The following is a 22,335-nucleotide window of genomic DNA, read 5'->3' as shown; positions in this document are numbered from 1 at the left end:
GCCATCCGTACAAACCATCCATATTTTTGTGATCATAGGGGACATTTTCCTCAGATAACTTAGGAATCTTATCAAGATAGAGCCTGAGTCTATGCCTCTATTACTTAAATGCCCTTGAGTCAGGAGAAGGTTAACACTGCCTGTCTGGGGATGAATCAAAACCTTCACTGGGTTTCAATCCCCCACATGATTTGGCCCCAATTTATATTTATAGAATCATCTGCTACTGCTCCCCAACACACGTTCCGCATTTTAACAAAATGATGCCGTTTTCTCTCAAATACACCCCGTGTTTTCCGAGTTCTAACACCCTTTTCTTCCAGGCACATATCCTTCCCTCTACTTACACTGTCCACATCCCTTCAGCTCTGCGGCTCAAAGTCATATCCATCCCTAATGCCCGATTTCAGTAACTCTCTCCGTAAAGACTTTCCTGTTTGTGCCAACGAAAATGCTTCTCCCCTTCTTCTAAACTCTGATAGCTCAGTTCAGATCTCTGTTATCACATGTTACCTCATAGTTTAGTTATTTGAGCACATACCTTATTTACCTCCTGCCTTAATTAGACTGTAAACTAGCCAAGGGCAGGTCATTCTTGGCCATCTCTGTATCCCCCATAGCATCTAAAACAGCCCTTTGCACCTGATAGGAGCTCAATAAACATCTGTTGGGAAATGAATGAGAATCAAGAAATGAGTAGTTAAGGAAACATAAAATGAGTTGTTAAGGCATTTTGGAGCCCTGAAAAACTCAGCTGGTGGCTGGGTCCAGAGTATGAGAGAAGCAGAGCAGGAAATGTGCTGGTTTGATCTCTCTTTGGAGGCAGCCAGCTGCAGCCCCGAAGAAACACTTTCCTTAAAAAACAAAACAAAAACAAAAACAAAACCAGCAAACAAAGTTGGCATAGGAAGTGATGATGTCAACCTTCTATTCCTTCACAGATGTGTCACTCAAATAAAACTCCACAGCTCAAACACCGAAGTGCTACATCTTCACCCCTCTTCTTTCACCTAGGTTTTCTGGAACACACACACACTCATTTCTGGTAGATAAATATCATGCAGGTTTTAGAAGCTTGTAGGTGTTCTTGGTAGGGCAGACAGTATCATCCAGAATAGGTGTATATTATGTACATTTCTGTTCTTCTTTCTTTTTTTTTTTTTTTTTTTTGGTAAAGGCCAAGATCATAAGCAAGAACTGATTTTGGTTAGGCTTAAAATACCCGTGGACTATGACTGGTATCAGAAGTATCTCTATATCATGATGCTGAAAAGTATTGATCAGGTGGCTGGAAAGTTGGCCCTCTAATCCAGAGATCCTGGCAGCAGCATCCTTGCTCACAGGGGCGATGGACAGCTGGGAAGGACAAGACTGAACAGGACCAGCTCTGGCTAGGGCCATGGTGCCGTCTGGAGGGGACAGGGAGTTTGTGTCTCAGGGGGATGATGTTGTCTACACAGATGAGGGGCTTGTCACTCTGGGCTTTGATCTTCCAGAGGTCATGTCTCTAGTGCTGAATCAGTCCTGAGCATCAGATTTCCTTTTGTTACAGACTTATTGAGGTTTAATTTATAGACCTTAAAATTCATTCAAGTATACAATTTAATTATTTTAATAAATTTGTAGAGTTTTGCAACTATCACAATCCACTTTTAGAACATTGCTATCATCATGGGGCACCTGGGTGGCTCAAGTGGTTAAGCGTCTGCCTTCAGCTCAGGTGATGATCCCAGGGTCCTGGTATTGAGCCTTGCATCCGGCTCTCTGCTCGGCAGGGAGCCTGCTTCTCCCTCTCCCTCTGCATACCGCTCCCCCTGCTTGTTCTCTCTTTCTCTCTGTCAAATAAATAAATAAATAAAATCTTAAAAAAAAAAGAACATTGTTATCATCCTAAAAACTCTATTAAGTATATAGGCAGTTGATACAGAATCCAATAGCCTGCCTCAGGTATTTACTGATCTGCTTTCTGTCTCTATAATTTGCCTTTCCAGGACATTTCCTATAAAAGGACTCATATAATATATATAGTCTGGCTTATTTAAGCATTTTTTTTTTTTTTAGGTTCATCCATGTTGCTACATGTACTGGTATTTCATACCTTTTTAATTGCTGAATAGTATTCCATTGTACGGGTACACCACATTAGGTTTAACCATTCACCCCCTGGAAGACATTTGGATTATTTCCAGTTTGGGGCCATTATGAACAATGCTGCCAGGAACATCTACTTATAAGCCTTCATTTCTCTTGGATAGATTCATTAGAGTGAAATTGCTGGGTAAGTTTATGTTTATTTTTTAAGATTTTATTTTTAAGTAATCTCTACACCCAACGTGGGGCTTGAATGTACAACCCTGAGATCAAGAGTCACATGCTCTACCGACTGAGCCAGCCAGGCACCCCAGCTTATGTTTAATTTAAAGAAACAACCAGAAAGGTTTTCAAAGTAGGTGTACCATTTTTATTCCTGCCAGAAATATGTGAGGGTTCCCACTTTTTCATACCTTTATCAATACAAGCAGTCTAGTGAGGCTCCAGTGGTATCGCATTAGGATTTTAATTTGCATTTCCTGATGACTAATGATGTTGAGCACCTTTTCTTGTGTTTATTAGCTATTTATGTTTTTCTTGCTTATTCAAGTCTTTTATCTATTTTTTAAATCAGGTTGTTTGTCTTCTTATTATCAAGTTGTAAAAGTTCTTTTTATATTCTGGATATAAGCCCTTTATCAGATATATATTTTTAATAAATATTTTATCCCAGCCTGTGGCTGGCCTTTCTACTTTGTTGAAGTTTCTTGAAGCACAAAGATTTTTAATTTTAGTAAAGTGCCATTTATCCTTTTTTTAATGGCTTCTGTTTCGGAGCCATGAAGACTTTCACAAGGTTTCTTAAAGATCTACATTTTCTTTGAAAAGTCTCATAGTGTTAGCCCTTACACTTAGGACTGTGATGCATTTTTTTTCTCCAAGTATTTTATTTAAGGTCAAATTAGTTAATACTACAAATAGTGTAGTATTGGTTTCAGGAGTAGAATTTAATGATTCATCATTTACGTATAATACCCAATGCTCATCACAACAAGTGCCTCCTTAATACCCATCATCCATTTACCCCATACCCCATCCACCTCCCCTCCAGCAACCCTCAGTTTGTTCTCTATCATTAAGAGTCTCTTATGGTTTCCCTCCCTCTCTGTTTTTATCTTATTTTATTTTTACTTTCCTTCCCCTATGTTTATCTGTTTTGTTTCTTAAATTCTACATGAGTGAAATCATATAGCATTTGTCTTTCTTTGACTGACTTATTTTGCTTAGCATAGTACACTCTAGCTCTATCTGCGTCATTGCAAATGGCAAGATTTCAGTCTTTTTGATAGCTAAGTAATATTCCAGTGTGTGTCTGTGTGTGCGCACGTGCACATGCACACACGTGTATGGAAAGAGCCCAAGTGTCCATCAACTGATGAATGGTATACCACATTGTCAGTTGATGGACACTTGGGCTCTTTCCATAATTTGGTTATTGTTGATAATGCTGCTGTAAACATTGGGGTGCATGTACCCCTTCGATTCAGTATTTCTGTATCCTTTGGGTAAATACTTAATAGTACAATTTCTGGGTCATAGGGTAGCTCTATTTTTAACTTTTTGAGGAACTTACATATTGTTTTCCAGAGTAGCTGCACCAGTTTGCATTCCCACCAGCAGTGCATGAGGGTTCCCTTTTGACTATGATGCATTTTGAATTAATTTTTATGTATGATGTGAGAGAAGGATCCTAGTTCATGTTATTGCGTATGGATAGCTCCTATTCCAGCCTATTGTTGCAAAGATGATCACATCTGCACTGAATTGTCTTGTTACTTTAGTTGAAAATCAATTGGCCACAAATGTAAGGTTTTATTTCTGGACTCTCAATCCTGGTCTAATATTCTATATGTCCATCTTGATGCCAATACCACGTTGCCTTGATTACTGAAATTTCTAGTAAATTTTGTAATCATGTGGTGTAACATTTTCACTTTTTTCTTCTTTTACAAAATGGTCTTAGCTACTCTAGGTCTTTTGCATTTCCCTGTAAATTTAGGTTCAGCTCCTCATTTCTACCAAAAAGCCTGACAAGATTTTAATAAGTCGTTCTAAAAATCAATTTAGGTAGAATTGACATCTTAATGATATCACATCTTCCAATCCGTGAACATTTCATCTTCATTTATTTTTTTTAATGTTTTATTGTTATGTTAATCACCATATATTACACCATTAGTTTTTGATGTAGTGTTCCATGATTCATTGTTTGTGCATAACACCCATTCTGCTCCACGCAGAATGTGCCCTCTTTAATATCCATCACCAGGCTAACCCATCCCCCTACCCTCCTCCCCTCTAGACCCTCAGTTTGTTTTTCAGAGTCCATCGTCTCTCATGGTTCGTCTACCCGTCCGACTTACTCCCCTTCATTCTTCCCTCCTGCTATCTTCTTCTTTTTCTTTTTTCTTAACATATGTTGCATTATTTGTTTCAGAGGTACAGATCTGTGATTCAACAGTCTTGCACAATTCACAGCACTCACCATAGCACATACCCTCCCCAATGTCTATCACCCAGCCACCCCATCCCTCCCACCCCCCACCACTCCAGCAACCCTCCGTTTGTTTCCTGAGATTAAGAATTCCTCATATCAGTGAGGTCATATGATACATGTCTTTCTCTGATTGACTTATTTCACTCAGCATAACACCCTCCAGTTCCAACCACGTCGTTGCAAATGGCAAGATCTCATTCCTTTTGATGGCTGCATAATATTCCATTGTGTATATATACCACTTCTTCTTTATCCATTCATCTGTTGATGGACATCTTGCCTCTTTCCACAGTTTGGCTATTGTGGACGTTGCTGCTATAAACATTGGGGTGCACATACCCCTTCGGATCCCTACATTTGTATCTTTGGGGTAAACACCCAGTAGTGCAATTGCTAGATCGGATGGTAGCTCTATCTTCAACTGTTTGAGGAACCTCCATACTGTTTTCCAGAGTGGCAGCACCAGCTTGCATTCCCACCAACACTGTAGGAGGGTTCCCCTTTCTCTGCATCCCCGCCAACATCTGTCGTTTCCTGGTTTGTTAATTTTAGCCATTCTGATTGGTGTGAGGTGGTATCTCATTGAGGTTTTGATTTGGATTTCCCTGATGCCGAGCGATGTTGAGCACTTTTTCATGTGTCTGTTGGCCATTTGGATGTCTTCTTTGGAAAAATGTGTTCGTGTCTTCTGCCCATTTCTTGATTGGATTATTTGTTCTTTGGGTGTTGAGTTTGGTAAGTTCTTTATAGATTTTGGATACTAGCCCTTTATCTGATACGTCATTTGCAAATATTTTCTCCCATTCTGTCGGTTGGCTTTTGGTTTTGTGGACTGTTTCTTTTGCTGTGCAAAAGCTTTTTATCTTGATGAATCCCAATAGTTCATTTTTGCCCTTGCTTCCCTTGCCTTTGGCGATGTTTCTAGGAAGAAGTTGCTGCGGCTGAGGTCGAAGACGTGGATACCTGTGTTCTCCTTTAGGATTTTGATGGACTCCTGTCTCACGTTTAGCTCTTTCAACGATTTGAAAGCTATTTTTGTGTGTGGTGTAAGGAAATGGTCCAGTTTCATTCTTCTGCATGTGGCTGTCCAATTTTCCCAACACCATTTGTTGAAGAGACTGTCTTTTTGCCATTGGACATTCGTTCCTGCTTTGTCGAAGATGAGTTGACCATAGAGTTGAGGGTCCATTTCTGGGCTCTCGATTCTGTTCCATTGATCTATGTGTCTGTTTTTGTGCCAGTACCATACTGTCTTGATGATGACAGCTTTGTAATAGAGCTAGAAGTCCGGAACTGTGATGCCGCCAGCTTTGCTTTTCTTTTTCAATATTCCTCTGGCTATTCGGGGTCTCTTCTGGTTCCATACAAATTTTAGGATTATTTGTTCCATTTCTTTGAAAAAAGTGGATGGTGTTTTGATGGGGATTGCATTGAATGTGTAGATTGCTCTAGGTAGCATTGACAGCTTCACAATGTTTGTTCTCCCAAACCATGAGCATGGAACGTTTTTCCATTTCTTTGTGTCTTCTTCAATTTCTTTCATGAGCATTTTATAGTTTTCTGAGTACAGATCCTTTGCCTCTTTGGTTAAATTTATTCCTAGGTATCTTATGGTTTTGGGTGCAATTGTAAATGGGATCGACTCCTTGATTTGTCTCTCTTCTGTCTTGTTGTTGGTGTATAGGAATGCCACTGATTTCTGTGCATTGATTTTATATCCTGCCACTTTACTGAATTCCTGTATGAGTTCTAGCAGTTTTGGGGTGGAGTCTTTTGGGTTTGTATCATATCATCTGCAAAGAGTGAGAGTTTGACTTCCTCTTTGCCAATTTAGATGCCTTTGATTTCTTTTTGTTGTCTGATTGCTGCAGCTAGGACTTCTAATACTATGTTGAATAGCAGTGGTGGTAATGGACATCCCTGCCGCGTTCCTGACCTTAGGGGAAAAACTCTCACTTTTCCCCATTGAGAATGATATTCGCTGTAGGTTTTTCATAGATGGCTTTTATGATATTGAGGTATGTACCCTCTATCCCTATACTCTGAAGAGTTTTGATCAAGAAAGGATGCTGTACTTTGTCAAATGCTTTTTCTCCATCTATTGAGAGGATCATATGATTCTTGTTCTTTCTGTTGTTAATGTATTGTATCACGTTGATTGATTTGTGGAAGTTGAACCAGCCTTGCAGCCCAGGGATAAATCCCACTTGGTCGTGGTGAATAATCCTTTTAATGTACTGTTGGATCCTATTGGCTAGTATTTTGGTGAGAATTTTTGCATCCATGTTCATCAAGGATATTGGTCTGTAATTCTCCTTTTTGATGGGGTCTTTGTCTGGTTTTGGGATCAAGGTAATGCTGGCCTCGTAAAATGAGTTTGGAAGTTTTCCTTCCATTTCTGTTTTTTGGAACAGTTTCAGGAGAATAGGTATTAATTCTTCTTTGGATGTCTGATAGAATTCCCCTGGGAAGCCATCTGGCCCTGGGCTTTTGTTAGTTGGGAGATTTTTGATGACTGCTTCAATTTCCTTAGTGGTTGTAGGTCTGTTCAGGTTTTCTATTTCTTCCTGGTTCAATTTTGGTAGTTGATACATCTCTAGGAATGCACCCATTTCTTCCAGGTCATCTAATTTGCTGGCATAGAGTTGCTCATAATATGTTCTTATAATTGTTTGTATTTCTTTGGTGTTGGTTGTGATCTCTCCTCTTTCATTCATGATTTTGTTGATTTGGGTCATTTCTCTTTTCTTTTTGATAAGTCTGGCCAGGGGTTTATCGATCTTGTTCAATCTTTCAAAGAACCAGCTCCTACTTTCGTTGATCTGTTCTACTGTTCTTTTGGTTTCTAGTTCATTGATTTCTGCTCTGATCTTTATTATTTGTCTTCTCCTGCTGGGTTAAGGCCTTCTTTGCTGTTCTTTCTCCAGCTGCTTTAGGTGTAGGGTTAGGTTGTGTATTTGAGACCTTTCTTGTTTCTTGAGAAAGGCTTGTATTGCTATATACTTTCCTCTCAGGACTGCCTTTGCTGTATCCCAAAGATTTTGAACAGTTATGTTTTCATTTTCATTGGTTTCCATGAATTTTTTTAATTCTTCTTTAATTTCCTGGTTGACCCACTCATTTTTTAATAAGATGCTCTTTAGCTTCCATGTATTTGAGTTCTTTCCGACTTTCCTCTTGTGATTGAGTTCTAGTTTCAAAGCATTGTGGTCTGAAAATATGCAGGGAATGATCCCAATCTTTTGGTACCAGTTGAGACCTGATTTGTGACCTAGGATGTGATCGATTCTGGAGAATGTTCCATGGGCACTAGAGAAGAATGTGTATTCCATTGTTTTGGGATGGAATGTTCTGAAAATATCTGTGAAGTCCATTTGGTCCAGTGTGTCATTTCAAGTCTTTATTTCCTTGTTGATCTTTTGCTCAGATGATCTGTCCATTTCAGTCAGGGGGGTGTTAAAGTCCCCCACTACTATTGTATTGTTGTCAATGTGTTTCTTCTCTTTTGTTATTAATTGCCTTATATAATTGGCTGCTCCCATGTCAGGCGCATAGATATTTACAATTGTTAGATATTCTGGTTGGATAGACCCTTTAAGTAGTTGTTTGAAAAAAGAAAGAAGAGATTTTTAAAAAAAAAGAAAGAAAAAAAAGGGAGAGAATGTGATCAGGCAGGAGACCAGAACAAAGCCATACACTAGTGATTTAGGGTATATTTTGATCTGTTAGAAGAAACTGTATCTCAAAATTTTAAAGAGAGAACAACTTATATATATATGCCAAAAATAAGGGTAACTAGTATGAAGGGATAAAATATGACTAAAAATAAATAAAAAATGTTTTTTTAAACAAGGGATTGATAAGATGTTGGTTGAAAAAGGGAAAAAGAAAAATTAAAAAAAAACAGTTAAAAAAATTAACTTTGATGAACTAATGAATCATGGTAAAAAAAAAAGCCATGAGTTCTATGTGCAGTATTCCCCTAGCGCTGGAGTTCTCCCGTTCTCCCTGATCGGTAAACTTGGTCTTGGCTTGCTGGCTGTTCGTGCTGATCTTCTGGGGGAGGGGCCTGTTGCCGTGGTTCCCAAATGTCTTTGCGGGAGGCGGAATTGCCCCGCCCTTGTCGGTCCGGGCTAAGCAAGCTGCTCGGGTTTGCTCTCAGGAGATTTGTTCCCTGCAAGCTCTCGGTACAGCTTTGGAGGACCAGGGTGAAAATGGTGGCCTCCCAATCTCTGCCTGGAGGAGCTGAGAACTCGGGGCCCTGCTCCTCAGTGCGCCCCCAGAGAAAAGCAGTCACTCCCGTGTCCCTGGTCTCCGGCCGCACTCCGTGCTCACCCGGCCTGTGACCGAGCGTTTCTATCTCTGGCACCTGACCCCGTGTGGAGTCTCCAAACCCAGCAGATCCCTGCGGTGCGCTCCGGCGCCACTCCTCCCGGGGAAGGAAGGGGAGTCTCCCCGGATCTGCCGCATGTTGGGTCCCTGCTGGAGGAGCAGTGGCCCGACTGGGCCACGGATCACAGTTTTGGCAACCCCGAGCTGACAGCCAGCGCCTCGGCTCCGTCTCTGCAGCCGGCTTCCCCGCTCCGATACCTGGGAGCTCTGCCGCACTCAGGCACCCCCAGTCTTTCCGTGCCCCAAGGGTCCTGAGACCACACTGTCCCACGAGGGTTCCACCCCCCGCTTAGCCACTGCAGCGACGTCCCTCCGCGGAGCCGGCTTCTAAAAGTTTCGATTTTGTGCTCCGCGGCTCTATCATTTGCCAGAAGCGGCCGATGGAGGCCCCCTCCCCCGCCGTCTATCCTCCCGAATATCGCCTCGGATTCACTTCTCCGCACATCCTACCTTCCAGTAAATGGTCGCTTCTCTGTTCACAGAGTTGTTGCTACTCTCCTCTTCGATCTCCTGTTGAGTTCGTAGGTGCTTAGAATGGTTTGATCCCTATTCAGCCGAATTCCTGAGACCAGACGAAATCCAGGTCTCCTACTCCTCCACCATCTTGCTCCGCCCACCTCATCTTCATTTATTAAGATTTTACTTCATATTTAATTTCTTCTTTCCTAGTTTCCTAAGGTTACTGATTTTAGATCTTCTTTCTTTTGTGATGTATGCATTCAATGCTATAATTTCCCTGCAAGCACTGCTTTTACTGCATTCAACGCGTTTGGATAAGTTGTATTTCATTTTCATTTAGTTCAAAATATTTTTAAATTCCTCTTGAGATTTCTTTCACCCATGTGTTATTTAGAAATGTGTTGTTCAATCTCCAAACATTTTGGGATTTTCTAGCTATCTTTCTGATATTGATTTTTAGTTTAATCTCATTGTGGTGAGAACATACTTTGTATGATTTCTATTTTAAATTTGTTAAGGATTGTTTAAAGGTTCAGAATGCCATCGATCTTGCTGAATATTCCATGTGAATTTGAGAAGAAAGTATATTCTACACATGTTGGATGAACTATTATATAAATGTCAATTAGATCCAGTTGATTAATTGTGCTATCCAGTTCAGCTATATCCTTACTGATTTTATGCCTGCTGGATCCATCATTTACTGAAAGAGGAGTTTGAAGTTTCCAGCTACAATAGTGTCTTTGTCCAATTCTCTTTGCAGTTCTATCAGTTTTTGCCTCACTTATTTTGACATTCTGTTGTTAGGTGCATACATGTTAAGGAATGTGTCTTGGGGAATTGACCCTTTTATCACTATGTAATGCCCCTTTAAATCACTGATAATTTATCTTGTTCCAAGTATGTTTTGGATGAAATTAATGTAGCTAATACAGGTTTTTTTGATTAGAGTTAGCATGGGATCTCTTACCTCACCTCTTTAACTTATCTGTGTCTTCATATTTAAAATGGGTTTCTTATAGTCAACATATAGTTGGATCTTATGTTTTTATCTGTTGTGACAATCTCTTGTCTTTTAATTTCTATATTTACTATTCACATTTTAAGTAATTCTTATATAGTTAGATTAATAACTACCACATTTATAACTGTCTAATATTTGTTGCACTTGGTTTTTTTCTTTTTTTTAACCTCTCTTCTTTTAACGCCTTCTCTTGGTTCTTATTGAGAATTTTATAATAGTCCATTTCTCTCCTATATTAACATCAATTATACTTCTTTTCTTAAAAAAGATTTTATTTATATGTTTGAGAGAGAGAGGAAGGGAGAGAGCATGAGCCAGGGGGAGAGGCAGAGAGAGAGGGAGAAGCAGACTCCCCCCTGAGCAAGGAGTCCAATGTGGGGCTCCATCCAGGACCCTGGAATCATGACCTGAGCTGAAGACAGAGCTTAATCAACTGAGCCACACAGGCGCCCCCAATTATACTACTTTTCAAAATATTTTAGTGGTTAGTATAGAGTTTACAATATATATTTACAACTAAGCTAAATCTACTTAGGTCTATATTTATAATTCTCAATTCCTCCCTCTTGTCCTTTATAATATTGCTATCATTCACTTGACCAAATGCTGTAATCACCCTGTATATCATTACTATCATTACTTTGAACTAATAGTTATCTATTAGATCAATTAAGAATAAGAAAAGTAAAAAGCTTTAGTTTATTTTTTAAATTTTTATCTATTAATTTTATTTAGTATTTCACTTATTTATTCTCTTATGTTCTTCATTCGATTATATAGGTCTGAGTCTCTAAAGTATGCTATTTTCCTTCTCTCTGAAGAGCTTCTTTTAAAATATTTCCTACGGGTACCTGGATGGCACAGTCAGCTGGGCGTCTGATTCTTGGTTTTGGCTCAGGTCGTGATCTCAGGGTCATGAGATCAAGCCCCATGTGGGGCTCCCCACTCAGCAGGGAGTCTGCTTCTCCTCTCCCTCTCCCTATTCTTCTCCCCCTGCTCATGGGCTCTCTGTCTCTGTCTCTCTCTCTCTCAAATAAATGACTAAATCTTAAAAATAAAATAAAATAAAAAATAAAATATTTCCTTCAGGGCAGGCCTACTGGTGATATAATCCCTCAGTTTTTTATCTGAAAAAGTCTTTATTTCTCCTTCACTTTTGAAGGAAAATTTCGTTGGACATAGAATTTTGGTTGGTGGGTTTTTTTTTCAACTGTTAAAATATTTTACTTTACCCTCTTGCTTGCATGGTGTCTGGTGAGAAGTCCAGTGCAATTTTCATCTTTGTACCTCTATAGGTAAGGTGTCCCTCCCCTACCCTGTCCCCAACTTCTTTAAGACTTCCTTTCCCTTTGGTTTTCCAAAGTTTAAATACGAGATGCCTTGGTATAGATATTTTAGTATTTATCCTGTTTGGTGTTCTCTGAGTCCTGTAGTTTGATGTCTGTCATTAATATTGGAAAATTCTCAGCCATTATTACTCAATTTCTTCTGCTCCTTTCCCTCTTTTTTTCTCCTTCTGGTATTCCCACTACACATATCCTACACCTTTTGTAATTGTCCCACAGTTATTAGATATTCTCTTCTTTTGTTTTCATTTTTTTTTCCTCTTTGCATTTCAGTTTGGGCAGTTTCCATTGACATATCTTGGTTCTCACTGATTCTTTCGCCAGATGTGTCCAGTGTACCCGTGAGCCCATCGAGGGCATTCTTCATTTGTGTTACAGTATATTTGATTTCTAGCATTCCTTTTGAATCATTTCTTAGAATTTCTATTTCTCTGTTCACATTCTTGCATATTGCCTACTTTTTCATTAGAGCCCTGAACATATTAATCATAGTTATTTTACATTCCATATCCCAGAAATCCAAAATCTATGTCATATTTGTGTCTGCTTCTGAGGCTTGCTTTGTCTCTTCAGACTGTTTTTATTTGCCTTTTACTATGCCTTATAATTTTTTGGTTGAAAGCAAACATGCCTTTGCTTTTAGGCAACAGGAACTGAGACCAACAGGCCTCCTGTGTGAGGCTTCCTATCAATCTGGCTAGGTGCTGGGCTGTGTTTACTGTTTACTGTGCCTGCTCCTCCCAGGGGCTTCAGTTCCCTCCTCGGTCCTTGTGTGTTTCAGCTTTCTCAATTGTAATCTGCTGTTATGATACTGGAGCCCTGCTGATGTGCTGGTGCAGTGTTGGGGGTAGAAGATTTCTATAATCATATAATTCAATCTCTGTCTTTTAGTGTGCCTGAGTCTCTGGGCTATGACCTTCAGTTTTTCTGTGTCTTTTTTGTGTTTCCTTTAGGTGAAACAGGAAGTCCATAAGGAGCTGGAGTTGGCTTCCCCCCGATAGATAAGTCTCTGATAAAGTTGGTCCTTTGCAGAGCAAACCTTTGTTATGAAGAACAACTCTAGGCATATATAAAAATGGTTACTTTCTCCTCACTTCTGCTTGAAACATGAGGGAATTTTTGTCAGAGCCTCACCCTGAGGATGTGGTGGTATTCCTGAAGGTAAAGTCAATGTAAGTGTGGGGGCCTTTCCTGAAACTGCACCAGCAGGGGCTTATCACTCTCAGGCAAATCCACACTCAGCCTCCAGCAATTCATCAAAATTATCATTTAAGCATTCCTTCCATTTCATGGCTGTAGTGGCTTCTCCTTTAAGGGGAGCTGATGGAGGCTGTGATTCTCCATATTTACCTGTCTCTCCTGACGTCAGGCTGCTACTTTGCCCCATGATATCAATTTCCTGATGGGTCTTAGAAAAGTCATTTATTTTTGGTTTGTTCAGCTTTTATCCTGTTGAAAGGAGGGATGTGATGAATTCAAGCTTTTTTCATGTCATAGCTAAAACTGGAGTTCCACCATTCTTTTACTTTTAATCTCCTTGTTCTTTGAATCTAAGCTACTTTTCTTGGAGACAGCATAGAGTTTGGTCTTGCTCTTTTTTATTCAGTTTGACAATCTGTGCCTTTTGAGTGGAGTGTTTAGTCACAATTCTGCCCTCACTCCCAATGTCCAGGGGTTTTTTTCCCACATCACCAAGCAATTCTCACACAACAGATGTGTGTCCTACATTTCAACTCAGTTCTGACACTTGCTATCTATCTGGAGGCAGCATTGGATTCCACAGATCGAGGGCTCAGTCCCACAAGACTGCCCCCCACTTCAGAACCCAACTGCAAGTTTAGGTTGTTAATCTGTGTTTCTGACTTGCTAGATATAAGTCAGAGGTTCCTCTGACCCCCTTCTTGGGTTTGATTAATTTGCTAAAGTGGCTGACAGAACTCAGGAAACCAGTTTACTCACTAGATTACGAGTTTATTACAAAGAATATTAAAGGATATGAATCAACAGCCAGATAAAGAGATACATAGAATGAAGTTCCACACAAAGGAGCTTCTGTCCTCATGGGGTTTGGGGCCTGACATGGTGACATGTGGAAGCATTCTGGTTCACCAACCTGGAAGGTCTCTAAACCCCATCCTTTTGAATTTTTAATGGAGGCTTCATTACATGGGCATGATGGATTAAATCATGGACCATTGGTGATTGAGTCAACCTGCAGCCTCTTTCCCCTCTCTGGAAATCAGGGGTGAGAGTGAAAGTTCCAACCCTCTAATCATGGTTGGTTCTCCTGGCAACCAGCTCCCCCATCTTTAAGGGATTTCCAAAAGTCAGCTCATCAACAGAAGCTCAGTGGTGGTAGAAAGGGACTTGCTATGGATAACAAGACATTCAACTCACCTTTATGGCTCTGAAGCATTTTCAGGAATTGAGGACAAAAAAAACTACATAAAAGATGCCACTGTTGCCCTCATCACTTAGGAAATTCCAAGAATTTTGGGACCTGTGAGCTGAAAACCATGGACTAAGACCAAATATATATTTCTTATTATAAATCACAATATCATAGTAGAAAAAATTTATATTTAGTGAATTATAAGGGCATCTGTGTGGCTCAATCGTTAAGCATCTGCCTTTGGCTCAGGTCATGATCCCAGGGTCCTGGGATGGAGCCCCATGTTGGGCTCCCTGCTCAGCGGGGAGCCTGTTTTTCCCTCTCCTCCCTGCTTGTGCTCTCTCTATCTGTCTCTCTCTCTCTCTCAAATAAATACAATCTTTATATTTAGTGAATTACTGATAGGGTTGGAGTTACATCTGCTATTTTGTTATTTGCTTTCTATTTTTCTCATTATTTTTATTCTTATCCTCCTTCCTTACTTCTTTGTTTGGTGTTGAATAAGTATTTTTTGTGTGTCATTTTAATTCTTTTGGGTTTTTTTCCCTTTTGCTATGCTTTTTTCATTATTTTCTTAGTGCTTGCTCTAGGTATTACAATATGCATTTCAACTTATGACAATCTAATTCTAATAATTAATAATAATAATAAGCCAATAATAATAATTAATTCTAGAAACTGTTCTGTGGGGGCAGAAAATTTTTTTCTTTTTCCTTTCCAGGTTCTTGGTTGAGCCAATAATTAAATTGATAAAAGACAGATTAATAGCAGAAAAACAAATTTTTTATGTTTAAGAGCCCCATAAAAATATGAGACCCAAAGGGCGGCCAGGTAATTAAGATTTATAGAACCTGGGTGGCTCTGTTGGTTGTGTCTGACTCTTGATTTCAGCTCAGGTCATGATCTCAAAAGGTGGTGATATGGAACCCTGCATTGGACTCCTTGCTCAGTGCAGAGTTGGCCTGGAATTCTCTCTCTCTGCCCTTTCCCAACTATCTCTCTATCTCAAATAAATAAATAAAATCTGTTTTTTTTTTTTTTTAAAGGCTTATAAACCATCCTGAGCCAAGGAAAGGTATAAGAGTCTGGGGACAGAAGAAGGATGGCCATTCATAAGAAGGTGAGAGGAAATGTTTGAAAAGCAAATATTGCCCTGTTATGCAGGTAAAAGGTTTCTTAAAAGGTATCTCTAGCAATAGGTCTTTTCCTATGTTCCCCCTTTCCAATGTCAATATAGGCATTTGGGGGGGAGGTAAAGAGATTTTCCTTAATCTGCAGTTTCTTGAAAGTAATCAACCGAAAATAATCCTTATGGCAAAGAGGCATATTTTTGGGTGACAAATTCTGCTCCCTTTAAAGGCAGTCCCACCTTTAAAACTTCAAATAAGAAGCTTCACAGTCCAAAAGTTAAGTTCCCAGGTTGTTCCAAATCTCCTTTGAACCAGTCTCAGTCTTGAGAATAGATCAGTTCAGTTAGAGTTCTCTCATTTTGGGAAGCACTCTTTTTTTTTTTTTTTTTAAGATTTTATTTATTTATTTGACAGAGAGGCGGTGAGAAAGGGAACACAAGCAGGGGGAGCGGGAGAGGGAGAAGCAGGCTTCCCACGGAGCAGGGAGCCCGATGTGGGGCTCCATCCCAGGACCCCAGGATCATGATCTGAGCCGAACCACTTAACGACTGAGCCCCCAGGCGCCCCTCAGGAAGCAGTCTTGCAGGTGGGCTCCCAAAGTTAGGCCTCTATTTTGCAAACAATCAGGTGAACAAAAGAAAAATAAAGGTTAATGGTTGGAGCAAATGATAACCTAGTGTCTGAGTCCTGAAGGCTGCCAGTTAAGAATATTTCTAAATATCAGGCTTAGAAGCATCTTCAGATGGAATGAGGACAGGCAGGGGCAATCTGACTGATTTTCCTCGTTTGCAGGTTGAATGTCTCTGATGATGTCAGCAGGTGTGCTGGTGAACTTTCTGGGTGGCCCATTCAACAAAAGGCATGAACAAGATTGTCTAAACGTGAGCTATTTGAGATCACGACCTTTTGAGATCATGACCTGAGCCGAAATCAAGAGTCGGACACTTAACCAACAGAGCCACCCAGGTTCTATCGTGGCAATTTTTCTGGTGTTTCTATCAAATTGTCTAGCTTTAGTATGCAGGGCTCCATAAAAAAAAAAAAAAAAAGGCAGTTTTAGTTTTCAACGATTCCAATTCAAAGGTTGGGAAGAAATTGGAAACATTAGTTTAAAGACTTGTAGTCAGTTATGTGAGGAGACTAGAAGAATTCAGGATGTAGTCCTGTCTACGGGTAAATAACAAAACCTCAAAGGCAATGGACAGTAATAGAATTGAATATCCACAAAGGTGTGCTACTGAAACATAATTTTGTCTCTCTGAAATCACTTTCATTGTTACCAAAGATAGCCAAAATAAGACTAATTTGTTTGCAAAGTAGGTCTAGTTTCAAAAAACTTGGCCTGATTATTTACATAAGTGCAGCAAGAAGAGTGGTTGACGACATAGGCTCTTTTAAATCTGCTTTGCTTGAACTTTTCATAAGGAATCTCAGACTGAACTTTTATTTATTTTACTTATTTTGAGAGCGAGGGAGAACCCAAGCTCCCACTTGAGGGGGGAGAGCAGAGGGAGAGGGAGAGAGAGAATCTCATTTTTTTAAAGATTTTATTTATTTATTTGTCAGAGAAGGAGAGAGAGAGAAAGAGAGAGAGAGGGAGAGAGAGCACAAGCAGGGGCAGGGGCAGGCAGAGGGAGAAGCGGACTCCCCGCTGAGCAAGGAGCCTGATGTGGGACTTGATCCCAGGACTCTGGGATCATGACCTGAGCCAAAGGCAGACGCTTAAGCAACTGAGCCACCCAGGCATCCTGAGAGAGGGGAAGAGAGAGAGAGAGAGAGAGAAAGAATCTTAAACAGGCTCCATCCCCAGCGGGGAGCCTGAGGCGGGGCTGGATCTCAGGCACCTGAACTGAAATCAAGAGTCCGATGTTTAACCGACTGAGACACTCAGGCGCCCCTCAGATTGAAGTTTTAAAAGCCTCTCCAGGCTAGGAAGCCAAGCCAAAGGCTCACCATCAGATTTTGTCTGCAATACCTATAGATCTGGGTAAATTCCTCTCTTTGAGGTCCAAAGATTTCCTGAGATGCCTGCATCTGCCAGGAAGTGACCTTCCTTATACCTATTTAGATCGTCAGGAAGTCTGTAAGCAAGGTAATAGGTTGGTTTTCCAAGTGGTTTTATTGGCCATAAAGGCAACCTTAGTTCCTTAATGCTGTCTGGCATATGTGATTCTATGCACATCTCTCTCAAATATGACATTCCAGTCAAAGCCTTGGTAATATAACAGATGTTTCCAATTTTGTCCTGTTACAAGGAGAGTAGATTCTTACTGAACTTTTGCATGTAAACTATTCCACCATGAAAATAAGAATATTCACTCACTAAGAGTTTCCAAATTCTGGAAGGATCAGGTAGGGAGAAAATGTAATTCTTTCATCTTTGTTTCCAAAGGTACAGTTTACCAAGTTATTGCTCTAAGACATAGGTAGCTTAAGAAAAAATTTTCCTTAAATCTGGAAAAACAAAAGAGTTTCAAACAAAAAGTCATAAAAATTATAATCATCCTCATCCATGTATTCAGTCCCATGTTATTATTTCTTGTTTTGCTTGAATCCAATTTTTCCACTAGTTGTGGAAAATTCTTACCCATTGGGTTTTATGATCAGAAACCTCTGCTTGCCAGAGTCCTTTCCATGAATTCACTTGTAGAGGAAGCACTCTTGTGGGAATGCTTTTGCAAAAGTGTCAGAGAAAAACAGTGACTAAATGACAAAAGACTCACAAATGGCCACAGCTAAAAGCTCTGAGGAGAGTTCATTATAATACTATTAGCAAAGAAATTTGGTTATTTCCGTGACACACAAATTTTAAGATAATAACTGGAATTTCATGTAGTAACATTATACCAGGACATACTAGAATTTTCGGAATTTCATTCAATTCTGGAATGCTTTTATATTGACACAAACACAACATGAAAAAGGCTTACTATTACTTCTTATTTGACAATGCTTCTCATGTAATTTAACATATAAAATGAGCCTAATTAGTGGAATATCGGCCTTTTTATAAGGAGAGACAAAAACCTTTTGAGATGTTCTAGGGACCCTCTGGAAAATTCCACAGTTGATTCAAGGTCAAAAAGACTTCATTTACAATTTGATTTAGGGAAGTTTGTCACAAATATCAAAAGGTTTAGACACTTGACTAGTAAGGATCACAGATCATTATGAAACAATACTTTGTTATCTATTTAACCAAAGTGACGATAAAAGATTTCAAAGGCAAACACAGATGGTTACATAGTTGTGAGCAAAACTTAGATCTTCTAATATTGAAGAATTTCTGTTTTTTGGGGAATCCAAGACCTGATTAAGACAACATGAAACACAAGAAATTATTTTGATAAAAAGCAAAATCTTTTCTTCCTAGGCAGATAACTTAAAAAGTAAAGAGAAACTTTTCATAATCTCTTCCCAGGAGCAGACTAATAATATAGTCCAAGAAAACTTTGTCTTTTTAGCAGTCGAGAGACAATCAAGTTTCAGTTTTATATAAATACACTACTAATTTTAAAGCTGAATTTCATAACCATTCTAATACATGTATTCATTCCCAGCCAACCTGACCACACAAGGTCAGATTCTCTCTCTTCCTCTCTTCCTAACTTTCTATTCAATTTGTCCTTGATTCTCTCCTTTCCCATCTGATATTTCACTTTCAGAACAAATTACTCTCTTTTTCCCTCATTTCCATTTCTCATATTTTTTCTAACCAAAAAACCATATTTGACTTTCCTTGCATACGGAATTTTTTCCCTTATGATTTCTGATAGTTTCGTTATGTATATTAAATAGAATTTTTAACCCTGGGAAACCTTAGTTGCCAGTGAAAACTAAGAAGTAAGCAGTTGTCAACTGTTCCACCAGTATTCTCTATGTTGGCAGATTTGTGAATTCATTTCATAATTTTTAGAAGCATGTGCCCTTTTTAATAACACAGTCTTTCAATATGGCACAAAACATGTTCACAAATAGTCCTGAATATCTTTAGTTTCTCTTCAATAAGAAGCCAAAAGGAGATTAACCTATGTTCAGTAATTAATGTTTTACTATTTTATCTTATTTGGAAGTGCTCTAGCTATTCAATACTTTTTTATTATTTAACTTAACTTTGCACAACTCTAAAGTTTCAAGTTACCAAAAGGATTTTGGAAGGTATTTTCAAGTACACGCACCATAAAATATAATTATTGCTAAAAAGTTCACCTACAAACTCTTACCCCCCTTGCGTCTATGTAAATCACTGCTCTTAACAATTATGTTTAAGCTACTCATAAAAACCTCATGAGACATTAGACAAAGTCAGCCTTCATCCCAAATTATTTTTCTTACTGACAAATTTTATAAGAGATGATATGAATTTGACTATAAACCCAAGTAGGATAAAAGTTACTTGTGTTATAGTCAATGTTGATAACTCTAAAGACATGTGTGTTTTAATTAAACCAATGAACTTCAACTAGCTTTAAAGATTTTATTTATTTGACAGAGAGAGAGACAGTGAGAGAGGGAACACAAGCAGGGGGAGTGGGAGAGGGAGAAGCAGGCTTCCCGCTGAGCAGGGAGCCTGATGCAGGGCTTGATCCTAGGACCCCGGGATCATGACCTCAGCTAAAGGCAGACGCTTAACGACTGAGCCACCCAGGCACCCCTTCAACTAGCTTTAATAGTGAATATTTTTCCAGATCATGTGAACCTGAAAAGCCTTTGGGTCAGTTTCTGTTATATTTCTGAGAACTTTAGGAATACTTAATTTATAAGCACTTAATTTTAAGCCAGTTAAATAGAGCTTTTTGATAAATTAACTTGGCAGTACCATCCAGAGGCAGAAAAATATCACACATCTGCAATATGCATATACAGACACACATAAACATACAGACTGACACAGAGACCTTACAGCTGTTGTTTTAAATTTTTAGCCATGAGTCAGGTACAATAATCCCAAACTAACCAGCTGATAAAAGAACAGTTGAATCCAAAATTTGTTTTGGCAGTTGGGATAAGTTAAATTTGCCTGCTCAGATGGCTAAAGCATTTTACTCATAGTTGTGGAGAGGACATTTAAGAATTTTCCAATTTCCAAATCAGTCCTTTTCCCCCCCCTCCTTCTGAGGAGAAACTTCTCCCTTAACACTTTCACTTCAAAGAATGACTTTTAAGTCCTAAAGAAGATGGAGGTAGAAAATTCACAGCATGGGGCGCCTGAGTGGCTTAGTCGGTTAAGCGTCTCCCTTCAGCTTGGGTCGTGATCCCAGTGTCCTGGGATCAAGTCCTGCCTGGGGCTCCGCTTCTCCCTCTGCCCGCAGGTCCTCCTGCTTGTGCTCTCTCTCTTTCTCTCTGACAAATATTTTTTTAAAAAAGAAAATTTACAACACGAAGGCAAGTTTTCTTTAAGGAGTTTTGGGATATACTTGCCTATTATCAGAGATTGAGAGTCATTACTATTTAAAATCTCCTTTCTTTTTCTTCAGGACAATTCTGTTTCCAATGACCTGCTCTTTTACAATACTCACAAGCATTTTGAGATGAATAGGAGAGGTTTTGGAATTGGTAAGGATAAGTGAGCTTTGAGTTGCTTCTAGAGCAACAGTTCTAGTTTTGTAGAGATTTGCAAGACAAGGAGTTGTTTCTAACTCCTCAAAGAATTGAACTGCAGCTTGAATATCAAGACAATGACCCACCCAGCCAACCAAACTTGCTTCTTTAGGTCAGGTAGATTTCCAACTAAGATGGAAATCAAAAGATTTCTATGTTCTTAAACTTCAGGGTTGAATGCAGAATGCCTTTTTAAAAAATCGGTATAAACAGTTCAACAAAAGCCTTCGAATGCTCTCATTCTTTCTGAGTGCACAGTTCAATCGTGGACCAATTCACCTTAGTGGGGGACTTTAATATTGCTCTTATCAGTCCCTGAACATTGACCTCCAGCTGATCCATTCCCTGATCATTTGTACAAGGGCATGGGAAAAATTCTAGTTATCTGTTGGGGGTGGGTCGGTGTGTGGGGGTACATTCCCCAGGAGACTGTTTGGCTTGTCTGGTAACTATAATATAATCACAGGTGGGAAGAACACCCCTTAACAGCCATTTGAGGTCTTTGTGAGTGGGATTATGAATGGCCACTAATCTTTTCAACTCTTGTCTAAACTTGGTAGGATCTTCTGAAAGTGGAGGTAAAAGGGCTTTATAATTTAGAGTATCTGCTGCTGTCCAGGGGACATGAATTCTTAGCAAGGGGAACGGAGGCTGTCCAGGATACATCTGCAAAGAACATTGCATAGGAAAACCTGATGTTTGCAGAGCCAGATTACAGAATCCTAGAAAGTAGGAGGGACAGAACAGTGAGCCCAACTGCCCATCTCAGAGGCTTCTGCTAAATTAATTTCCTGGTTTTAGTATTTATGTGGGTAACCTGTTTACCCCAGGCCTGGAGATCAACCCAGAATGCTCTATGTAAATCTTGCAAAGAAAAGGAAGTCAAACCAAGCATTTGGGTGTTGAAGGGATTTTCTGGGAAAGTTGGAGGAATTGGGGGGTCTCAGGGAATTCGTTGAGGTCATGGGCTGGATTTTGAGAGAGACAGTTTAGATCAAGGGTCCAGAGATCCAAAAGATCTTCTGGAGGGTCAGGGACAGGGAGTTGAGGATGAGGAGAAAGGTAACTCATGTTAGATGTAGATTTTAATTTTCGTTTCTATTCTTCCATCTTATTAAGGGAGTCCCTAGGGCTAGCCATTCTTTTTTGTACCCAGTTTTAGCTTGGTCTTTTTGTGGGTACCAGTAAGACAATTGTTGTTTAGGATGAGAGCTCTCTCTTAAAATAATTGTTTTCCTTTTAAATATAGCCAATTCAAAGGATCCATCATCGGGCCATTGGTGAGTAGGACCTTACAGCAACTCAACCCAATAAGCCTTTTGATGGCTTAATCATGAACACAAGAGGCATCCCTGAAGGACAGAGCAAAAGATGCAGCCCTGCCCAGTTCTACAAAGTTCACT

General features: G+C 39.5%; 1 long non-coding RNA gene across 1 annotated transcript; it reads left to right on the top strand.

Moving 5' to 3' along the window:
- The first annotated feature begins 12,911 nt into the window (after positions 1-12,911).
- Positions 12,912-16,313, top strand: LOC114222577 (uncharacterized). The gene is made up of 3 exons (XR_003611972.2): positions 12,912-12,981; positions 15,248-15,321; positions 16,124-16,313. It is a non-coding gene; the product is annotated as an uncharacterized LOC114222577 (long non-coding RNA).
- Positions 16,314-22,335: the final 6,022 nt, after the last annotated feature.

The sequence above is a fragment of the Eumetopias jubatus genome, unplaced genomic scaffold (genome assembly GCF_037043125.1).
Source record: "Eumetopias jubatus isolate StellerSeaLion01/CBP00866 unplaced genomic scaffold, mEumJub1_p1.0 scaffold_8, whole genome shotgun sequence".
Classification (NCBI taxonomy): Eukaryota; Metazoa; Chordata; class Mammalia; order Carnivora; family Otariidae; genus Eumetopias; species Eumetopias jubatus.
Note: the sequence above shows the minus strand (reverse complement) of the source record. Positions and strands in the feature narration are given on the sequence as shown.